The sequence below is a fragment of the Prionailurus viverrinus genome, chromosome A2 (assembly GCF_022837055.1).
Source record: "Prionailurus viverrinus isolate Anna chromosome A2, UM_Priviv_1.0, whole genome shotgun sequence".
Taxonomy (NCBI): Eukaryota; Metazoa; Chordata; class Mammalia; order Carnivora; family Felidae; genus Prionailurus; species Prionailurus viverrinus.
In genome coordinates this window covers 150,987,112-151,010,387 of record NC_062562.1, presented here as the reverse complement: position 1 = coordinate 151,010,387, position 23,276 = coordinate 150,987,112, and the positions used below count along the sequence as shown (strand labels likewise).

At 38.1% G+C, this 23,276-nt stretch overlaps 1 protein-coding gene across 9 annotated transcripts in view; it reads right to left on the bottom strand.

Moving 5' to 3' along the window:
• Nucleotides 1-23,276, bottom strand: part of CALD1 (caldesmon 1) — a 211,158-nt gene that overhangs the window by 132,165 nt on the left and 55,717 nt on the right. Inside the window, exon 1 of one of the 9 annotated variants that reach the window (XM_047831718.1) lies at nt 4,072-4,249. The exons of the other annotated variants lie outside the window; for them this stretch is intronic. The gene's annotated coding sequence lies outside the window, so the exon portion shown is untranslated. Of the gene's footprint in view, nt 1-4,071; nt 4,250-23,276 lie in introns of those variants that run through there. 9 annotated transcript variants of the gene reach the window in all.

The window sequence follows — 23,276 nt, the reverse complement described above, 5'->3', positions numbered from 1 at the left end:
CCTCTGCCCTATATTCATTACAGCACTGCTTAAGATAGCCAAGATATGAAAGCAATCTAAGTGTCCATCACTAGATGAGGAAATTTGATGTGCAAACACACACACACACACACACACACACACACACACACACACACACACTGAAATATTATGCAGCCATAAAAAAGGATGAGATCATGCCATTTGAGACAAAATGGATGAATCTAGAGGGTATGATGCTAAGTGAAATAACATAGACTGAGAAAGGCAAATACCATATGCTTCTGCTCATAAGTGGAATCTAAAGAACAAACAAACAAATGAATAAACAAACAAAAAGCTGAATCAGACCTATAAATTCAGAGGACAAACTGATGGTTGCCAGAGGGAAAGAGATGGGAGGTTGGGCAAAATGGGTGAAGGGGAAAGGGATATACAGGCTTCTAGTTATGGAATGAGTAACTCATGGGAATAAAAGGCACAGCATAAGGAATACAGTCAATGATCTTGTAGTAGGGATGTAATGAGACAGATGATAGCTACACTCGTGGTGAACATAGATAATGTATAAACTTTTCAAAATCACTAAGTTGTACACCTGAAACTAATTTAACAGTGTGTGTCACCTATATGCAAAAAAAGGAAAGAAAAGGAGGGTTTTCCTCTTCTGTGTCCTTATACACTTTTGCTAATGCCACAATGATGGACTGTCATTGTATACGGATGGGCTTCTTGGTGGCAAGGACACAGTCTTATTGCTAATTCTATCCCAGTCATTTTGCATATTCCATGGCATATATCATATGCTCTGTAAAAGTTTCCTGGGTGGGTGAGTGAATAAATGAGTGAACTCGCATATAATGAGCCTATTATTGAACTTAGAATGCTACAGGCCCCAAGTGAACTTACCTCCTTTCCTCTCCTCCTTTGTTTATTTAGCCAGAACGAATCAAATAAACCCTCAGTTTATTTCTATATTATCAGGGGGCCAGGACTAACAAAGGTAGCGGGGAAATTTTGTTGAATTTCTCTTAAAATTTCAAGGAACACAAAGGATACAGCTTAGATATATGTTCTCAGAGGAGCCAATTTTGTACAACTATGAAGAAGAAAAAATATTTCTTAATGGAACAGAACAAGATTACAAAATAGTATGAAGGGAGGGCCTTGATGTCTTTAAACAGTGTCTGTTTGCTTCAGTCTTTCCTATTTTTTTTTTTTAACAATTAATGAATGAAGAATAATCCATGATGCTATTTGTACTGGCCAAAATCTTTCAATTGCTAATAAAAGAATGAGAGTGGATATTTACAGGCAAGAGAATTCCTGATTGGAGAAGCAATAAGAATGTATCCATGGCAGGGTGAAGGTCAGATGTTTATTTTTAAGCTTTATGAATAATTCTCTACTTGTCTGAAGCAAATCGGAAAGAGAAAGTCATTTATGGCAGTATGAAGAAAGTTCTGGACTTCTCATGGGAAAGTAGCTGACGTCAGTGTTTGATAAGCTTCCTGTGGCCACAAACATATGAGACATTGACTCCTGAGAAAAATGTAAATCTTTCTCTTTACACAATCATGGTGTGCCTGCAGCTGGAATTTGGTAGAACTATCATACATTAAGAGAGACCTGATGCAGGGGCACCTGGGTGGCGCAGTCGGTTAAGCGTCCGACTTCAGCCAGGTCACGATCTCGCGGTCCGTGAGTTCGAGCCCAGCGTCAGGCTCTGGGCTGATGGCTCAGAGCCTGGAGCCTGTTTCCGATTCTGTGTCTCCCTCTCTCTCTCTGCCCCTCCCCCGTTCATGCTCTGTCTCTCTCTGTCCCAAAAAATAAATAAACGTTGAAAAAAAAAATTAAAAAAAAAAAGAGAGACCTGATGCAGATATTAAAAATTCCAAAGACTGTGGAGAGATAGTGGCTGGCAGGAGTGTTTCTGTTGTTGTCGCCATCACCATCAGCATCACCAACACCATCATCACTATTATCATTATCATTATCAACAAGCACTGATGTGTATTGTATTTGCAATGCACTATGTTAAATGTTTGGGCTCCAGTGAATGATAAGAAACAGTGCACCTAACTTTTATGGATATTTAATTTTCCAACAAAGGCAGCCTTCCTGGCCCTATTCTGTCCATGTGTCCATGTATGGCTCCTTTGCTTTTTAAATTGAGAATCTATTATTTATCAAATATCATTTTATTTTACTTTAAAAATAGTAATGTTTTTAAGGTAGAGTATGCATACTGTACAATTCACCCATTTCGAGTGTACAATTTGTTTTTAGTGTATTCAGAGTTGAGCAACCAACACCAAGATCAATATAGAACATTTTCATCACCCAAAAAGAAACCCTATACCCTGTAGCCATCACCCTCCTCTCAGTCTCGCCTATCTCCCCAGGCCTAAGCACCTACTAGTCTATACTCTGTCTCTAATAGAGCTCTCCATTCTGAACATTTCATATGAATGGAATCATATAATATGTGGTCTTTAGTGACTAAATTCTTTTACTTAGCACAATGTTTTCAAAGTTCATCCATATGGTGGCAGGTATTAGTACTTCATTAACTTTATGACCAAATAATATTCCACTGTATGGATATATCACATTTTGCTTATCAATTCATCCCTTGATGGACATTTGGGTTGTTTCCATCTTTTGGCTTTTATGAATAATGCTACTATTAACATTTGTGTACAAGTTATTGTGTGGACATATTTTTTCATCTCTCTTGGATATATATACCTAGGAATGGCATTGCAGGGTCATATGGTAATTCTATCGTGTGAGGGACTGGAGGACATTTTTTCAAAGTAGCTGCACCATTTTTATCTTTTCACCAGCAGTGTATGAGGGCTCTGATTTTTCTACACCCTTGCCAGCAAGATGGACAGGCTGCGGAGAGCTGCTGTACGGCACAGTGCCTACAGTTAACAATACAGCATTGTGCATCTAAAAATGTGCTAAAGGGTACATCTCATGTTAAATGTTCTCACCACATTCACACATACACAAAAGGAAACTGTCTAGCTTCTTAAAAGAGAACTCACACATAAAGAGAAACAACTACAAAGATTAGAATGCTCATGAATGAATCCCGTAATTCCAGTAGACTATCAAGTTATTGACGGTCTCATCCATGAAGTTGGTCCTCAGCAATTATGGATATTCACAAAGAAGCAGTACCCTAATTCAGTACTTTCTGGTTGAGACTACAGGCATTCCAAGTGATTGGATTATTCATTCAGTTCAGTCAACCCATTATACTTTACTGATTCAGTGAATTGAGTTTTGTGTTCCTATTGTAATAATATGTACTTGTTTAAAGTATTCTTAAAACTTTTTCTAGTGTTCATTTGATTGCTGCTTGAAATTTAAGTACCTAAGGACAGGGCTACATATATATTTCTGTTTTGGCCAGTTGCTTACAATGAGCAAAAACAAAGCAAAATAACGCCCAAAGTGGAATGATCCTGTTCCCCTTCTGAACTTTTAACCAGTCAGCACTGCCTATCACTCTCCTCCACCCCAGAGGTATGCGCTGAGACCTAATCCAGAGCCTTGAGCTCAGTCAATGTGAAGCACAAAACACTGACATAAGGAATCTGTGCAGCAGTAGGGCTCAGGCCTTATGCCGGAACCTAGAATCATCCAACTCATGTAACAAAAGGCGAAACCATCAGTGTGTGTGGCTCTGAAAAAAACCACTGGTTGGGGCACCTGCGTGTCTCAGTTAAGCGTACGACTCTTGATTTCAGCTCAGGTCATGATCTCAGGTTCCTGGGGTTGAGCCTCCCCTCTGACACTGTGCTGATAGCAAGGAGCCTGCTTGGGAGTCTCTCTCTCTGCCCCTCCCCGACTCTTCCGCACATGCACGTGGGCCCTTTCTCCTTCTCTCTCTCAAAATAAATAAATAAACTTTAAAAAAATCATTGGTTGGTGTCATTCCTCAGCATTTAAGGAAAATCAGCCTCTGCATTATCCATCTGCACATCCAGCTGAAAAGAGTAGCCCGTGGAGGCTGCAATCCAGTGGACAAGATGCCAAGCCCTTTGCACTAGAAAACTGGTATAACATCACACTTACTGTTTATCATCACCCAGTTATCAGTCTGTTTTTGTCTTGGAAACTGTAGACATCGGCAAACGCAGCAAAAAAAACTGTGCATGGGGGGCCATTTTGTGCACAGGGCCCTGGGAAGGGGCAGTGGAATTCCTCTGATCAGTCTCCTTTTGACTTTTTCCCATAGACCTTGTTCCTGCACTGAAATGTCTGGAATGCTTGGTAGGGACGAAGTGGGTTGATCATAGGGCAATTACGCTTCTATCATCACTGAGATCAGCTGTTTGTGGACTAATTTCCAAGCAACTAGTGACATCACAAATGGGTTAAGAATACACATACACAGCATTTTTATAGTAAACAGAGCTTTCATATCACTTTTCTCAATGATTTTCATGGCAACTCCAGAGGTCAGTAAGACAAGTGCCATTTGCAACACTTTAAAAATGGGACTTAGGCCTAGAGAGTGTAAAAGGTTTACTTTACCTAAACCGTTTTAGATAGCGGTGGGTAGATCAAGATCCTCCAATCTGTTCTTTTTGCAAAACTCCATTCTTCTTCTATTTGGCCACTAACAACAAAGTTCATTTTGCAGGAACTGGCTATTTTTCATTTTAGGACAAATCAATCATTACATTTGTTTTTAGAAATCAGATCAAGCCACTTTTTAATTCCCAACCAGTACCATGGGCTAAAATTTTTAAAATAACAATCTCAGGAATTGATTCTCTGTGGGCCTTTCAATTTGACCTGACTTGGCAGTAATCACCTAGTGGGGAGAATGTAAAAAGTGACAAACCCTACAAGCAACTGTCCTTACCTCAGATTAATAGAACGTTGAAACAAGTCTATCCAGGCACGGTGGTACACTGCAGCAGATTTCCATACGGAGTCTCAATCACAGCATGACTACTGGTGACATGTGTCACCAGAAATTTGAGTTTTCACATGATTTACCTTTTAAAACATTAGGAAGTACTCAAGGTTATCCCTATAAACTTGACTTCTCACTCCCACTTGAGTGGAAGAAAAAGGCTCACCTATGTGTGTTCCTATGAATCTCACTCCCTTGCATGTCATGTGGAGAAAATAATTTTTGTCGTTTGCTCTTCTACTTTTCCCATTTCATGAGACAGTTAAGTCAGACCCAGTTTGGGATTCTCTTTCCAGTTACTAAATGGATGTAGAGAGACAGGATCTCTGTCCTCACAGAGCTAACTCTTTAGTGGGTTAGTATTAACCCACTAATAAAACCCATAAATAAGTATTAAAGCATTTACATCGTATTCACTTCTTCCTTTGGACTGAGTTCTTTTTTAAAAAAAATATTATTGTGGAGCACCTGGGTGGCTCAGTCGGTTAAGCTTCCGGCTTTGGCTCAGGTCATGATCTCGTGGTTTGTGAGTTTGAGCCCCACATCAGGCTCTATGCTGACAGCTCAGAGCCTGGAGCCTATTTCAGATTCTGTGTCTCCCTCTCTCTGCACCTTCCCTGCTCGTGTTCTATCTCTCTCTCTCAAAAATAAATGAACATTAAAAAAATTTTTAAAAATATTATTGTGGTAAGAACACTAAACATGAAATCTACCCTCCTCACGTCTCACTTTTGTATCCCTAGTGCTTAGCATAGTTCTGAGCACATATTAATTTCTCTATAAATATAAGTGAATAAATGAATGAGGTTCCCAGATGTTCAAACCTTTTCATTTCTAAATCTTGATTCATTATTCAGTGTCCTTCTTCCCAGGACCAGACTGAAAGCCAATGCAAGGAGGATAATCTGAATGACACTAGTCTGATACTGACATTTTTACTGGCAATTAGATTAGCTGGTTGATGGACAATATCCCAGCTTCAATTTGGTATAACCACAAACTTAAACCCGAGCTTTTAAAAAAGATGTGTGTTGGGGCACCTGGGTGGCGCAGTCGGTTAAGCGTCTGACTTCAGCCAGGTCACGATCTCGCGGTCCGTGAGTTCGAGCCCCGCGTCGGGCTCTGGGCTGATGGCTCAGAGCCTGGAGCCTGTTTCCAATTCTGTGTCTCCCTCTCTCTCTGCCCCTCCCCCGTTCATGCTCTGTCTCTCTCTGTCCCAAAAATAAATAAACGTTGAAAAAAAAATTTTTTTTAAATAAAAAAGATGTGTGTTATTAACCAAATGGAGAATAAAGATACAGATAGGTCAAATGAAACCCGTTTCTACATTAATACAATATTTCAAATTAAATAGTCCATAATAAATTTATCTCCAAAGGATAGCACTGTTTAAATATAGTGATGGCTCTATTTATAAGCCAACAAAAATACCAACAGAAACCTCCCCAGTTTTAACATTAATAGTGGAGTTGATTGAATTAAATGAAAAAGATAAATTATTCAATAAAACCTTTTGGGCAATTGCCAGCAGATAACTATTGGGCAGCTGTGTCTCCTTCGAAATGGCAATCCTGTCAATATCTGGGCACAAGCATAGCATGAATAGAGCTAAAATATGTAACTGTAAAACATGTCTTGCAGCCTCAAAAGGAAAAGTTCTAAAATACGCTTTCCAGAGACAACAAATCTTACAAGTTTGGAACACAAAAATGTGATTGTGACAAGTTATTGTGCCAGAATGAAAAACCAATGACTGCGAATAACAGAATGAAGCCTACGGACAAATGCCATCCCATAACCTTGAACAGAACTACAAATACATTATATGGAATATACTAGAAGACTGAAAGAGGAAAATTTAGCCAGAATTTAAATGCTATCGAGACTGTAGAGATTGACTGTTTAGGGAGTGTTTTTTTTCTTTTCTCTGTGCTCTTTCATTTCCTGATTTGGCTCAAAAGGAACAACTCAGAAATGAAAACCAAAACTGTCATCATATTTTTAGGATGTTTGAATCCAAAGGAGGGAAATCCAGAAGTGCTGGCACTTGATCCTAAGCTCCCTGAGTGAGCAGGGATCTTGCATCTTTATACTGCTCTGTGCCCTCAGAGTAACTCACACAGTCCTCGACAATTACTTATTGACAGAATGAAATACTGATTGTTTTCAAGACTACTTTTGTTTCTATTTTGCTCTATTGTAAAATGTCCCAAATCATCAAATCTGTAAAATCAGACCCATCTCTGAATGCTTTCTAGATATACATCTTATTATGGAGAATATACAAGTGTACATTTCATCACAGGAATTTTAGAAACTACAGAGATATATGTAGAAAAACAATCATAAAGTCTCTTTCAATCGCTCCCACCTTGAAATTACTTTAAAGTTTCAATATATTTCCTTCTAGTTGTTTTTTAGCAACACAAATGATTCTCTTTTAAAAGCAAATTTAATGTCATGGATTTAATTTTTTCACTTACACATGTTTTCCTACATCATTCCTATAACATGATTAATAACATCATAGTTTATACAAACATTCCCCTATCACTGGGCATGTAAAGTATTTCAAGTTTCAAATAATGCTGTGATGGACATTCTTGTACATAAATCTTTATCCCATGATATTGATTGCTATGTTGCAAATTGCTAAGTAATATAGAAGGCTTAGTGACTCTTGGGGGATGAGACTGATCATATTTTCTTTCTGGGAATTGTTGTTTCCAAATAACCAAACGGAAAAGTTGGAACAGTATTCACACAATGCCACAAAAATATGTGGAGTTGAGAGACAGCAAATAACAGCCAGAGAGTATCATCCATTCACTGTCAAGATTATAGAAGGATCCCCCCAAAAAGTTGTATTTAAAAACCTGATTTTTAAGATTGACCAAAGTGAGTCTTCAGAAATGAGGTACTTCAAAGGTGTAGCAAACTAAAACATTAAAATCAAGCACATTGTATGTAGACACACACAGTAGAAGGCAGTAGAGAAAAAAAGTCCTAGTAGTGGTAATCCATAGCATCACAGGACAGTCTCTGATGGATTGAAAAGGTCTGTTAAGGAAGTGCCAACAGGGGGTTTAACGGTTGGGGCACAAACACTCCAAAGATGGGGATTATATATCATACTTTTGTTTCCTCTCCACAACTTACAGAACATTCAAGCACTGCTACTTTTTCTTTCAGCAAAAAGAATGTAATTGACCATAATCCACCTTCCCTGAGCTTTTCCCATCTTAGTAAATGGCACCAGCCTTCACCTAGTTGCTTGAGCCCTGGCCCTGGGGGTCACTCCAGACACTTCTTCTTTACCATCCATCCACATGACTCCCTGTGCCATAAATTACTAAATCCAGGTGATTCTCCCTTCAGAATATTTTCTTGAAATGGCCCATTTATCTTCATCATTGTTGCTACCACCTGAATCCAAGCCACCATATCTCATCTGGATCATTCCAGGAACCTCCTTACTCATTTCTCTGTTCAAATCTTCTGGCCTTCTGCAAATGAAGACATTTCAGAAAATACTGACCTGATCATGTCACTGCCCTGCTTAAAACACTTCTATAGCTTGGGTCACCTGGGTGGCTCATTCAGGTAAGCGTCTTACTTTGAATTTCAGCTCAGGTCATGATCTCATGGTTCATGAGATCGAGCCCCACATCAGGCTCTGTGCTGACAGTATGGACCCTGCTTGGGATGCTCTTTCTCTTCTCTCTCTGCTCCTCCCCTGCTTGTATGCATGTGCTCTCTCCCTCTCAAAATAAATAAATAAACTTAAAAAAAACCCACTTCTATAGCTTGATAGCACATTTAGAACATAGGTTCAATTCTTTACCACGATATAGAAATGCCATCCCCTATTGAACAGAACTATAAATACATTACATGGAATATACTAGAAGATTGAGGAAAATTTAGCCAGAGTTTAAGTGCTATCAAGACTGTAGAGACAGACTGTTTACAGATCACACTGTATGTGATTTGGCCCTGCCTACCTCCCCAGCTTCTTCTTGAGTCACTATCTGCTGTGATCTGCTTACACTAACTTTTTAAAAATTTCTTGTGTGGCTCCAACTCTTGAAGGCCACCGAGTCTTGGGACATGCTGTTCTCTAACACTAAAATGACTTCCCCACCCCTAGCTCCCACACTAGCACATTTCTCATTTGGCCATTCTTAGTTTTCCCTAAACAGACAAACTCAAAGCTGGAAAAGTATTTGTAATACTCACGAAACACTGATTTTTGTGTTCTAGCGCAAGCATAGGATAAATGTTGAAGACTTCAAGTATCCTAAAGTATCATTTTTTTGTCAAGGTATGCTAAATTAAAAATTGTTGTGTTGGATATACAGATTTTTAAGATTTTTTACTTTCATGTCACTTTTCTTAACAGCTCTCTGTAAAAAGAGCTCCATGAGGGTGCATCTGGCTGTTGAGCTCCATTGAGAGCTCCATGAGGGTGTGTCTGGCTGTTGTTGTTGTGGTTGTGGTTGTGGTTGTTGTTGTGGTTGTTATTGAATCACTGGTTCCTTAGCACTCTACAGTCACCTGTAATATATTAGTCACTCAACAAATATGAGTGGAGTGAGTGGCCAGCAGTCAAAATATTTGAAAAGAGTGTCTAATGATAAGACAGGGAAGTGTTACAGGTTTATCATCTATTTGCTGGGAGGATATTCATTAACAGCTTGGGACTTAGTAAGTACTCAACATACTGAACAAATCAGTGAATACATGGATGAATATTTATGAGCTGCTGTGACAGAATATGGTTAGTTCTGAATGAAAAGCAAACAACTCTACCAAAGCAACCATCTAAATAACCCAAAAGTTCTTTCCTCTGCTGCTACAACAGTTAACCAAACGTTGTAGTTTAAAAGAGAAAGTATAGAAAGCACATAAATATGCTTTCCATTCTAATAGTTGGATCATGCATTATCTCATTTGATTCTTATAGGAACCCTGTGAGATAGACAGTATATCATCTCCACTTGACAAATAATGAAATTAAGCCAGTGGCCATGATTACTTCAGAATGTAATGGATCCAGAACTCAGATGCTAGCTTTCTAACCCAAGAGACTAAGTAATAAGAGCAAGAGGAGAAAATCATGGGATAGCTGATGTGACTTTGTTCTGATTTCTTCCCCTGCATCTGTGATAAGGTTGGTTGGGCTTTTAATAAATTGATTCAGCCTTTCAATAAGAAACAAACAAATACCCAAATCCTTCCAAGTTTTCCAGCTTCAAAAACTGACTTTGGTCTCAATTGTTATTACTAATACTTTTGGGATTGGTAAGATTTTATTCTTCTTTCCAGCCATGTTTCAAAATATATTCTGAGCCACATTTGTCTCTATTCCTTTTAAACCAGTGAGAAAACGCTCTCAAGAAATTGCATCAGTGCCGAGGACCTACTCATACACCAGCTGTGATTTGGCTTATTGCCATATAACCTAATATGGCCAAGAAAATGTTTGACTGGAACAGAGTGAGGATTGCCAAACTTGACTTTTAGTAAGAAAAGTGCCACAGAGTCCTCTGTTTAGATACAGTGTAATTTCAGTTCAGATGCAGTGCTTATACGTTCACATCAACGACACCATAATTATACTTCTATGCAGTAACGAAAACCAGATACCTGCCCCCTTTGCCCACTCACAGGCGAGGTGAATAAATAAAAGCTGCCCAAAAAGGCTCTTGGTGGCAGTCTATTGAACATGTTGCCCTTCTTGGGTCATAAAAGCTGAGTGGGGAGACCCAATTCAGATTCTGCAGGAGGTCCTTTGAGTTTGTGGAAAATCAAATAGCTTTCAACAGAAGAAATGTTGGAAGGAAATTCACCTCCTCCATCTCCCATCTCAACCCATTGTGGATTTACCATCGCCTTCCTCAAATAGCATCTCTAACATTCTTATTTCTTCTTACTCCCAGTATGCTGATAGATTGGAAATATCAGTGTCATCTTAAATGTCGCTCTTTCTCCTACCAGAAATACAATTAATGGGCATTGAATCCAGAATTCTATTTGGGCTGTTCTGGTCACGAGGGCTTTCTTGCTTCCTCTCGCCGCCCCTGTTCCCATCACTCACACACTCTTGTGCTCAGACCATATGACTGTCCTCTGGCCAGACACTGCAGTTTCTTTAGTTGTTCTGAGGCATGAATAAATGCTTTCAAGTCAGACAAATCTGGGTTTGAAGTCCAGATATGCCACTTATGTGCTGGGTGATTTTTGCCAAGTGTTAACTTTCTCTGTGAAAGTGGAAATGACCTACCTTGCACTGATGTGGGCACCAAGGGAGGTGCCGTGCAGTAGGTACGGTACCAGACATGAAGGAAAAGTGCTGGGTAAGTGTCAGCAAGCTCCCATGTTCTGCTTCTGTCCTCAGTAATCTCAATACATTCTGCACAATACTGCCAGTCTTTTCCCCAACGAAGTATGTAGAAATGGAAAGGGAAAAACGTACCCATCGACCCCTGAAATTTGCCCTTTCAGTGAATAAGGGAGCGCTACCTAAATATTCAGTCTGGCCCGAGTTAAAGAAAAACTAATGTCAAAAAGTTTCCTAGAGTTACCAAGGGCATAAGCTCAGGGTAGATGACTATTATGTTTATGTAACATCTTGACCTTCCTGTGTGTTCAAAAAAGGTGAAGACTCCCCGGGCCCCAGCAATCACTTGGGAGAGAATTAAGGCAAAGAGCTAAAAAACTGACTTTCTCCTCAGCAGTACCAGTCTCAGGTAACTTACTAGCCCTCTTTCTCCATAAGACCCACTGATCACCACGTCTAATACTAATTTTAAACTGTGATCTGGTCTCAGCTGTACCGTAATGCCTCTCTATCACTTCAAACCATTCATCAAAGTCTGTTAAACACAGCAGCTTTGTGGGAATGAGGGGGTGAAAAAGGAACTTTGCTGTGCTCAGGGTCAATCTGAGAGACACTGGAAGGGATCTGGAACAGGAGGTGACAGTAAAACACAGGCATTCCCACCACTTTGTCTGTTTCTTGGGGATTCCCAGAAATATTGAGATGGAGGCCCCAATAATTTTATTCAGTTATGAAAGCAAAGAGCAGCCCAGGAAGAACTCGGTCATTCCGGGTTACATACTTAGGAACAATTAACCAACAATACAAAAATAATATTATAAATGAAATGTTGGTCATCCTGACTGGTGTAAGTAACTCAGACAACAGTTTCTGTGTGGTGAAAAATACTGGCGAGGTGTTAAAAGACCTCGATTTTTAGTTCTGCTGATACTCCTAACTAGCTGTGTGACCTTGGGCAAGTCACAAACTCTGTAGGCCTCAGTCTCTATAAAAGGATGAAGAATGGATTGGAAAAGCTCTGCTACTTGTTGATTAGATGGGCTGAGGTACTCAGGAAAAGCTTCCAAAAGAAGATTGGCTCTTAGAGAAGAATTGAGATTCAGATAAGTAGAAAGAAGAGTGAGGATATCTCACTCATGCTCAGGAAGAGAGCAAAGTCATTTGAGCAGAAACATCCAAGTTGTATTCATGGGTGAACATGTTCAAAAGCCCAGGTGGGAGGGTTTTGGGAAGTGAGTTATATTGATTATGTCCACGGATGTCAATTTTGCATTTTATTGTTTGGAATAGATTGTAAGTACTAGGATTTTTTATGTAAATGGTAGTTGGCGAAGATTGAAAATCAAACTCCAAATACAGAATGAGAAGGACAAAGCTGGAGACTAAACTAAAGAGGAGAGAGGTATGGAGATAAGTTTAGGGCTTCTTGAAACCTGACATAAGATAGTGACAATGAGGCTGTGAAGGAAAAGAAAGTCAGTGAAGGATCTAGAAATGTGCATTTATTTCTCTTCAACATATCCCAGTCTCTTCTGGTTGGTCTGTAGAGGGATCCCTGCCCAGATGCAACACTCAACTCTGACCCTTAGGTCTAAGAACTGTGCTGTTAATGACTAATATATCATTTGGGAGACTAAGCTACAGGAAGAGCCAAGATCATTTTTGCTGTAAGTATAAAATGACTTTGGGTTATTTTGTGATTAGAGGTCTTTACATTAAGTGCATAATTGAACATAATTTTGTAAATTGTACAAGTCAACAATCAACCACAAATGACTTCATTAAAGCAGAAATCTCCACATTATCCTGAAAGAATACACATATTATAAGACTTCTACAAATCTGACAGACTGTGGAATTATCCTTACACAGAGAGAAAATACACTCATTTCTCTCCTTCTTTATGTTTTATAGCAATTTAAAGACCATGAACTACCATAATTATTCATTAAAATTGATGCTTTGAATAAAGGAAATCCAACGTTAACTTACTAGTAGTGTTAACAAAGTTATTTAGCAAAGCAAATTTGCTTTGACTGGGTGTATAACGCCCTCTCAACAACTTTATGCATTAGAAAGAGACAGAGCTGGAGTCCAAGTCCAAGTCTATGTGAGCTTAAGAGCCCATTTCTTTTCTATTGAACTTCACTGCCATCTTACAAATGTCAGTTGCCTTGTCCCTTCCCCATCCCCTATTCCCTACTATATCTCAATCTTAATGTGTTTAAATGCTAGTTTCAGGCCACATTATAGACCCTTGTCACATTATGGTGTAAGTGCTAGTACCAAGCTAAAAATGCATATTAGTTCAAGAGGAGTTTAGAGACATTATTGGTTAATGGATTTAAAAGGGTCTCTGAGGGGCGCCTGGGTGGCTCAGCCGGTTGAGCATCCGACTTCGGCTCAGGTCATGATCTCACAGTTCGTGGGTTCGAGCCCCGCATCAGGCTCTGTGCTGACCTCTTGCTCAGAGCCTGGAGGCTGCTTCAGATTCTGTCTCCTACTCTCTCTGCCCCTCCCCCATTCACGCTTTGTCTTACTCTGTTTCTCAAAAATAAATAAATGTAAAAAAAATTTTTTTTAAATAAAAAAATAAATAAAAGGGCCTCTGAAGGGTTACTAGAGGGGAGGTGGTTGGGGGGATGGGTTAAATGGGTGATGGGGATTAAGGAGGGCACTTGTGATGAGCAGTGAGTGCCGTATGTAAGTGATGAATCACTAAATTCTACGCCTGAAACTAATATTAGACTGTCTGTTAACTGGAATTTAAATAAAAACTTGAAAAAATAAAAAATAAATAAAAAACAAAAGGGCCTCTGAAGGAAAGAAAAGGAAGGTTGCAAGATAATATTAAGTTCTGGAAGTTTTAAAAAACACCTGGAATAACGCAGATTCCAACAATGGTCGCTTCTTCCATCATCAGAGACATCAGGTTCTAGAATTTGGATTTGACCAAATGAGATATATTCTAGATTCTAACATTTATAGTAGTCTAATGGAGTGGATGTCAAATATTCTCTCTCTCTCTCTTTTTGAGATTTTATGGGGGTGGGGGGTGGTGGTGCACCTGGGTGGCTCAGTCATTTGAGCAACCAACTCTTGATTTTGGCTCAGGTCATGATCCCACCATCATGGGATCAAGTCCCTGCTGGGCTCCATGCTCAGCATGGAGCTGCTTAAGATTTTCTCTCTCTTCCTCTGCCCCTTTCCCCAACTCATGTTCCCTCTCTCTTTCTCAACAAAAACAAAACAAAATGAAAAAAAATTTTATTTTTAAGTAATCTCTACACTCAGCATGGGGTTCAAACTCACAACCCTGAGATCAAGAGTCACATGTTCCACCAACTGAGCCAGTCAGGCCGTCCAAATATTCTCTTCTTTTTGTTGAGAAGCTGCCATCACAAGGAAAACAAAAAGCAGAAGTCTTCATGTGTACAACTGAGAAGGTACAGGGAAGAAATTTACATTTATTGTACACTAAATGTGTATACAATACATGTATATACAATGCCACACATCTTTTATTTAATGTTCCAAACAAATCCATGAGGTGTTTTTTCTCCATTTATAGATGAGAACATGGAGGCCTGAGAAGTTAAAAAATCGGTCAAGCATTAGATAGAGGTGGGAGAGTTGGTACTACTCTATTCTTAATCTATCCTCTTTCCACTGCTCCAAAGGGACACTCTCAGAAAGAGGGAGAGAGAGAGAGGAAAGAAGGGAGGGAGAGAGAGAGGAAGCAAGGAGGAGGGAGGGAGAGAGAAATGAAGGAAGGAAGGAAGGAAGGAAGGAAGGAAGGAAGGAAGGGAAGGAAGAGAGAAAAGGTTGTTCAGTTACTCAATTATTTCATTCACTGTTGTTTGAACAGAAACAACTGATACCTTAAATCAATCTGACCAACTGCACAAAAACTGGTTGTTTAGATTTTTAAAAGATTTGATTGGAAACCAGTTGTTTCAGTGGCCATACATAGACCTAGAGTTAAGAAATGACCACCTTTAAGTCCCCCAGCTGGAAGAGTACAAAAGAACCTGGAGGCAAGTCAATGGCAAATTGCCACCCCAAACAAATTGCAGTATGTAAGCTCTAAAAGTTGAATTACCCTTTGAGGATTAAGGTTCAAGACTGTGAAAAATTAAAAATGTTGCCTAGCCTAGGAAATAACCTGTGAATCAAAAATATCATTACTAAGCTTAACTGCACTCCTAATCTTCCACTTGCATGACATCTAAACTGTTTTGTTATTCTTAATGGAGCAAATCCCTCTTCTGGTAATGTTCTGGAAATTCTATTTTTGTGGTAATTTAACAAATCATACAGCATGTTCTTTATATTTGGTTTATGTAGGAGTTAAGACCACTTCAAACATACTTTTCTTTCTTAGTCTGATGGCTATTTAATATTGTGTCATTCACTGGTTGAAATAAAAGTAGGTTAATCTGCAAAAATACATGAACACCCAAAAAGGATTGAATTGTATCTTTGAGAAATGATTTTTTTTTCAAAGTCAGACATCAAAGGCTGCATATTGCAGAAAGTTTATTTTGAGAAGCTTCAGTCAAAACAGTTTGGAAACTATGAAATGAGTCATTTTTTTCTTAAAGAAATGTAACTTTGTCTATTCCCACTGCATTTTTGGTTTGGTAGGAGACATCTTTATTCCACGGATTTTAAAAGCATGTTTAAGATTCCATAGGTTTAGTATTACATCACTAATGGTTTCTAATGAGATCCAGGCAAAAGCAAGAAGAGAGGAAAAGATCAGCACAAAAGCTGAATTCTACAACACCAAGTACCATGTAAAGTGTGGGAAAGTCTCCATGCTTTATCTATATGGCTGAAGCCATCTGGATAAAAAGGGGTAAATCCACATTCTATCAACCAGATGTGGACGACACGATACTCAGTGTTTGACTATTTGGAATCAGTCATCTAAGGGGCTGAATTTTTTGCTTTTCATGCAGATGTTTGCTGCCCTTTGGTTATTATGGTCAAAAAGAATCAGTGAAACATGCAAATATCTAGATATTGTATTCACTCTACTGAGGGGTTAAGGCCTTAGCTACTTGTTTCGTTTTGTTCTCATAAACAACTTTTCAACAAAAAACTACACAGATTTGACTTCTGAGATGATGTCTATGTATATACAGGAGAGGAATAGTAAAAATAAATATTCCCCAAGGCTTCAGCAACTCTGGAATTTTAAGGAAGGTCAATGAGGGGACAGGTGGGGTAAGCAGGATGACCCACAGTAGAGGTACTATTCCAGGGGAGATCAATTTATTTGGTGAACGATAATGGACAAATAGGATGAATGGAGGCTCTCTAGAATTTTTGCTTAAGGGGGCTCCAAAGTCGGTACCTTTCCAACTTCCGGATGGGTGTGCTAATAACCACTAACAGTGGTTTAGAGTGTGACAGTGTCAAAATTTCTTTCACCTTCATGATCATTTTTGATCCTCACCAAAGGCCTATTAATATACGTAGTTTTTTATAGACCTACCCACCAATTTCACCTCAAGGCCACTCTACAATTATTGAGTTGGGTATAGAGCTATCATGTGTAAAGTACTGTACTAGTTAGTCACTGGTCAGGGAGGAAAACAAAGGTTAATTAAGCCATAGTCTTTGCTTTCAAAAGAACATACAGGTATAGTCAGGGAGACGGACCCAACTAACTATATCACAAAACAGAAAGTTGAGTATAATGCCATACCTATTTCTCTTCAAATGAAGTAGAACGATTTGTTTTAGGATTTGGAGAGGAAGTTTGAAAAGGAGATGGTAAGAGGAGATGTTTTAGAAATTTGAAATACTTTTATATAAGGATGTATCAATGTCAGAAAATATTTATAGTGGGTGTTAGCATTCATTCATATAACAATTACTGAACACGTACAGCATCCCAATACAAATTTAAAAATTTGTAACGTTAAATTTTGTCAAGTTTCTTATGAAAACCATTATATTATGACATTCAACTGAAGAATAAAACCTTGGCCAATCTACTAAATGTCTTCTTATATCATGCTGCGCAGTAAGCTTGACAAGTGAACTGATCAAATTGATGTCTTGTTCAGACACATGATTCTAGAAATTCTAGAAAGTCTCTCTTCATTTCAATTGCTCATTATTCACCAAATAAATTAATTGTCAGTACAAAGCTAGAAGATATATTACCACATACCTAGAAAACATCACTTTGGGCCCAGACGTTGACAAAGTAAAGATAGCTAATGGCACCTCATTAAACAGAAAATTCTAACAATGAACGATTCTGACTTCCCTTCAATACATAATTTCATCAAGCATTTCTATGCAAAAATAAATGAAAGCTGCCCAAGAACTGGCACCATCTTGAGCAAGAACTTGGTGAAAAGTCACAAAGGTGGCAGTTATTTTGTGACTTTAGTCTCAACAGTTTCAGTAATGGCTTAGAACCTTCCCTATAATATGTGTCTGGTCAATAGGAGAGCTCAGTGTGCCACAGTCTACCTATTTTTTTTTCTTTTTTTAGGAGTTAATTGCTAAATCTTTGAAGGAAACATGGAAATGATGGTGGATGGATGGATGGGTGGATGGATGAATAGAAAAACAGACAGGGGTTGAAATTTTTGTTGTTCAAAATACAGATGTCATTGTTAGACATGACCTGACTCTCTACTATTATAAAACACAGGGAAATTTGCACACTTAGATTTTTTTCTTACAGTTCTTCCCTTCTCTATTTTAAGATATCACTATTGTTTTTTCACACTGTTAACGTAAACAACATTTACACTTTGTAATCATAATGCTAACAATTGCTTAGCCTTAGTTTTATATTTAAATTGATTAAAGTATAGTCTAAGATTAATAGAAAACAACTACATTCTAGTGACTAAAGGCAAGAAAATAGTTTGCACTGCTTTCCTCTTTCCCTCCCTTCTACTGGTCATTGTGGTTTCATGTCACCATTTAAATTTTCTAAGGAATGTATCCCCTTATTCACATGTTACACTATTAGTCTTTTTTTATAGATTTTTAAAATAATAGAAATGCTAATACATATTTTAAATTCAAAACTTTTACAATTCTCCATTAACCCCAGCTTTCTCCTACCCTACCTCCCAGGAAAAAATATTTAGCCGATATTGCAGAATAACATACAGATATATTTTTTTAATTGGGCAACTAAGACATCTAGTGTCTACAGAGAATCTCATTTTAAATTATACTAATTACTAAGGGTTCAAGGTAGACCTGCGAATCATCTAAACCTTTCTAGTGGATAATGTGGTCAAGTGTTCCTGGAGTAGCAGTGATTTTTCTCCCTGCACTACAATCTTTCTTCTAATATTTTTATGTCCTATAATGGTATCTGGGTAAGATCACCCAACATTCAGATATCTTTCAGCAGTCTTTAAGCCCAGAAGCATTTTTATCTGGAAGATTAAATGTGCCCTACCCACTTCTAGCTGTGCCAGATTTCTCCTAGATCTCATTGCTTCCATTTTCAACAACACAGAACCTAATATTTTCCCATAGAAACCAACAGACTTGGGAATAAAATAGCATAAGGGGCAGTTCTATTCATAACTTTCAGGTCATTGTCTATCTACACAGTGTCAAGACCATCAGATAAATTAGTTTAATCTTATTACAGTGTAGACAGACCACCCTCAACAGTAATTACATTTAGAGTATGTCTTAGAAACCTCTGGTTACCATATGCATATACATGAACTAAAAATTCCCTCTTAGATCCAAATTCTCATGTATATCAAAATGAAGTGAGTGTTGGGGTTGCGGGGAAAGCACATGAACAAAAATTTAAGACCATGTCTGATTTTCATTAGATCCATTATTCAGTTTCTGTTCTCTTTTAGGGTGTGAGTTTATAGGCTAGTGTGTATTTTCATGGCTATCTGAATCCCTCCTTTAAAACCATGTGTTTTATGTGTAGTCATCACAGGGTACTACAGTGATCTTTACAATGGCTTCTTAGATGTTGACTAAATTTTCCAAAACTTGGTAGAGATTATTTCAATACTACTGGACCTGGTTAAGGTTGTGAAGGGATTTAAACACTTTTATGAAGCAATCTGGAGTATCCCAAACACTAAAGGATATGGATGTCATTTTGGCCTCATGACATCAACTCAACACATTTATGGAAAGTATTTACTATGTGCTAGACATAGTGCTATGCAAAGAGGATAAAATTATAAACATAAGAGACACTGTCCCAGTCCTACTAAGTTTACGGTCTAGTAGAAACATAAGAATTAAATATCACAATGTGGTATGATAACTTTGCTCTAGAGAAAGTATCGGGGATTGTCAGAACATAGAGAAGGGTAATTAGCCCAACTTGAGTCTGTTCAGCTTTCCTGAGGAAGTGATATCTACACTGAGACTTAAGGTGGCTGAGTAGGAGAGGGTGGAATGGAGTGGAGAGTCCTTCTAAATTTCCCAGAGAGAATTGTTCAAGTTTCTTCTTTACTCTAGGCCTTTGGTTCTTTCTCTTGGGCCTCACCTGGGGTTACTACTCCATCTGGTCAGATTCCTTGTCCTCGGTTCCCTCTTGCTCTTGTGCAAAATCAGAAGAGCTCACAGAGGAGAGGAGGAGAATTGGTTTGGTTTGGGATTTTGGATCTGGATTTACTGTCTTTCCTTCTAAGGAAAGACACTCTGTAGGGTGGCCAGTTTGGATTTTCCTCAGTAACTGAAGATGATCGAAATCTCTACCACATAACCCTGGCACCCAATCTCTTGTTTTTTCCTCCTGAAGTTTTCTGTTACAAAAAACAAGTATATTGGCATGTGGACTACTGCCACCAGTTGACTGCTTGGTTTAAATCTTGGAGTCAGTCACAGACATCAACTTCATATTGTGTCCAGTGGCCTCTTGGAGTATGGCTGCCATTTGACCTGTTTCTGTGGTGACCCACAGAGGCTTTGGCACAGTGGTGGGTCATTGAGTTACATTTTCCAGAGTAGGGTGACAATTGTTAAGATTTACTGAGAAGAGAAATATGACCCATTAAATTCAGTCTAAAAATAATTTTTGCTCTTGAAAAAAGAAAATCTAATTACCTTGCTCTTCACTTTGAAAAATTGGGTTCATCTGGGTAAGGAGACATGGAACCTTCCTTTGAAGTAGACTATACATTCCAAAATATCTCTGGCAGAGTCTCGGGTCTGCTTCTGATTAGATAATTGACATGAACCTCCCTCAAATAAACACTGAACCCTTCAAAAACAGGGAAGCATATGAATAAAATGTATCTATGTTTTAAGTAGAAGTCTTCTGCAATAATTAGTTATCAGAAAGAAGTTTACTTTTTCATTTACAAACCAGTATTAAAATCTAAAAAACAAAAAGTATGCTGGATGAAATTCTATTGAAACTTCAAGTCCGTCTTCAGTCTATTCTAGATAGTATCAGTTTTACTAGTGACCTTAGGGGAAAGTATCTCCACATTTATGGTGTTCCATCCTTATCCCTCAAAACTAAATTCATTTCAAATAAAATACAAATCTTGAAAAGTAAAATCATGTGTTCTTCTCAGAATATTTTGGTCTTTATTCTCAGAAGAGTGTAAGTATACTGTGAGTAAAAGCAAAACAAAACAGCTTAACTCTGTGATGTTGCCTCCTTCTACAAGGAATGTGACCTATGTATACACAACTCAGAAACAGTTAACCAAGAAACAAGGGTAAACACCTATGGCTTCATTACAGATGAGGTTATAGCTAAATAGGCTGAAGTTTACCATGAGGAAAACTATTGTTTGAAAATTCCAATCTTGTTGCCAACATATCTGTGACTTTTCAGGCAATTCCTATATGGGGAAATAAAAGACAATGTCTTCTATCTTGAAAAGCCCCTTACATAATGGAATGAGTAAGAGAATTCCTGTTTCACTTTCTAAATACTTTGTGCCAACTGATTTCTGCCTTCCCATATGGTTTTACCATTCAGCTTTTGTATACCTCGTAAAATGAAAACAATAACTTTATTCTGTCCTTAACAGGTAGAGCTTTATGAAGATAATCTCTTAGGAGAAATGTAATTTTTAAAAGGAGGTCAACTCTTTTTTAAGTGAGTTTGCTTCTGTAAGTTTGAGTGAATTTAAGTGAGTTTGCCTCTACAAAGTATGGAGACCTCAGTAAATAACAAATAGTTAAGTACTTTTCTGTAAAAGGGACAGGTTCTAGAGGAAGGCTTTGGTTGTTCCGAATTACTTTTTGTCTTAAAAAGTCCTTCCTACCTGAATAAGTTCTGTGGATTGTACCAATCTCAATTTCTTGGGTTTTGATACTATACTGTAGTTACATAAGATGTTATCTTGGGGGGAAAGTGGGTGAAGGGCTCTTGGATCTCTCTGTGCTATTTTTACAACTTCCTGCTAATCTATAATTATTTCAAAATAGAAAGTTAAAAAATGAAAAAAAAATAAAGAAATGTCAGTGGTCAAAAAGAGCAAATAAAGAAAAAAGTCCTTTCTAACCAGTTCAAGAAGGTACATGTCTATCTGTAAAGACTATTACCTATTTGTTAAACAAAACCTTTTTTTTTTTTTAATTTGAGAGAAGGAGAGAGAGAGAGTGAATGGGCGAGTTGGGGAGAGGGGCAGAGGGGGAGAGAGAGACTCTTAAACAGGCTCCACACTCAGTGCAGAGCCCAACTCAGGGCTTGATCCCATGACCCTGGGATCACGACCTGAGCTGAAATCAGGAGTTGGATGCTCAACCAACTAAGCCACCCAGGCGCCCCTAAACAGAATCTTTTTTGACATAGTCTTCTTTGACATATAAAACCCTACCAGCAAGCTTGTCTACCTGTACTCCTCCAGAGGCACACTCTTGACAATTTTACCCTACATAAGAAGACTAGAGACAAAAATAAATAAAACTAAAATTTAAGCAATCATAATTTTTTAGCAAATGTAAACACCACTTTATTACTTGGGTTATAACACTAATATTCTCTACAACAGTTCATCCAATTCAATGAATTCTGTCTTTACCTCTCTAACATGGTCTTACAAAACAAAAGGTAAATGACTATAAAGTGAGGAAGAAAACAGATACCACCAGAGACACTCAAAAAAAGTTAAGTTCATTGTTCTACCTTCTGACTCAGTGAAACCTCACGTACTAGCTTTGGAACCACTGGTATTGTCTTTGTTAGTACTTGGTTGAAGACATTGATCATAAGGCTGTACAGTTCACTTCAAAATGCCCTTACTTTCTACATTTTACCCATTCATCTAGAGACCAAAAATCCTCTAGCCAGTTAAGTCAAAGCAGAAACATGAACACAAATCTTCCAAACTAATTGATACTACATATACCAAACAGCCAACTGCTCGCTTAAATTGGCTGAACGGAAAGAGGCTGTTCAGGAATGGTTTTGGCTTTAAGAATGTACACATGATCTAAGAATGACATCATAAGCTCTTTCAAATATTTTGGAGTAGCTTTTAAATTGCAAACTAAATATAGTTAGTCAAGCTCCACCTTCTCCAACATGTGAAAGTTAGTAAGTAGAAAATGTAAAACTCCAATAATTTCCATCAATAAATGGTTGTTAATTGATAAACTGTGAGATTCTTGGGCTGAAGGTCATGGCAGGCTGCTGCATTCTTCAACCTTACTTAGTACAGTGCTAAGAATATATCTGCTGGTTTGAAATATTACACATATGGCCAGACAGAGACAAACTCCAATTTAATGTGAAATTTAGTTTTATTTTAAAACTGTATAGTCCATATTTATGCATATAAACTCTTGCACTTTTCCAAAAAAAAAAAAAATCTAACATTAGGGCTGAAGGATGACTGCCCCTGGAAAAAAATGATCTAACTGGATTAAATTAGCAAAACCCTTAGCTAGGCTGAGAAGAAATAGTAGCACTGAGAAAAACTAATCTTCTAGATCTAGTCAAGAAGAGAACAGATGAATGACCATGGTTAACACAATTGCCAATTAAAAGTAAGATTCTTAAGAAACCGATATTTCGCA